This window comes from Heterodontus francisci, unplaced genomic scaffold, assembly GCF_036365525.1.
Source record: "Heterodontus francisci isolate sHetFra1 unplaced genomic scaffold, sHetFra1.hap1 HAP1_SCAFFOLD_99, whole genome shotgun sequence".
NCBI classification, from domain to species: Eukaryota; Metazoa; Chordata; class Chondrichthyes; order Heterodontiformes; family Heterodontidae; genus Heterodontus; species Heterodontus francisci.
The window spans coordinates 867252-868412 of NW_027141580.1; positions in this window are offsets into that span (position 1 = coordinate 867252).

The window sequence follows — 1161 nt, forward strand, 5'->3', positions numbered from 1 at the left end:
GGAAAGTTAAAGTCCCCCATAACAACTACCCTGTTACTCTCGCCCCTGTCGAGAATCATCTTCGCTATCCTTTCCTCTGCATCTCTGGAACTATTCGGAGGTCTATAAAAGACTCCCAACAGGGTAACCTCACCTCTCTTGTTTCTAAACTCGGCCCATACTACCTCAGTAGACGAGTCCTCAAACGTCATTTCTGTCGCTGTAATACTCTCCTTGATTAACAATGCCACCCCCCCCCCCCCCCCCCCCTTTTACCATCTTCTCTGTTCTTACTGAAACATCTAAATCCCGGAATCTGCAACATCCATTCCTGCCCCTGCTCTACCCATGTCTCCGAAATTTCTGTATTTCTGTATTTCTGAAGGATAGATTGCCTGATTCTGCAATGAATAGCCACAAATTCCATACATTATCTGAGAACATAATGGCTTCAGTTAAGCACGGTAGCCGAATCCCAGAGTGTAGTAGAGTAGCATGAGAGAAAAGTCTAACATTTGGAATTTATTTTCTCAGTTTCCGCTCATAAAGAGGGCAGCAGATCCCAGAGTGCAACAGAGCAGCCCTCGAGAGCGACACTTTAACATTATGAACGTAATTACTGAATGATGGACATCAATGAAAGGATAGAATATCTAGAGATGGACCAGATGGTGCCAGAAAGAACATCATCGTTGTATGGTTTAATGTATTTCTATGGCTTACTTTTGGGAATATCTTTGTAACACGCGTTCAGCAAGAAAATGTAGTGCCCAGAATTGTTTTCAAAGCATGATGGTTAGCTTCGCTAGAAATGTCAGTGTTGTGATATATGTGCGTGTGTGGAGCCCACACTAGAAAGTGAAAGTTATACAGATGGAAGGGGGCCCACATACCGACTCGATATGGTTCATTACGGGAGCTATAGGCTTTAACATATATTATGCAGTCAAACTAATGGAACTAATTTTATGCTATGCACATTAAATCATTGACGTCTGTTGGAGTTAATGACTGCTTAATTTTGACATGATTTTTCGAGGCCATACTCCGTGAAAACCTTTGTGTAAGAACACTGGAAGCGATAAGGTTCGCACTTGCTTGCAGAAAGACAGGCTCAAATGAATGTGCATTTGCTGATTTGTATAAATCGGTTGGTATCAGCAGAAATGCAACTTTTGAGAT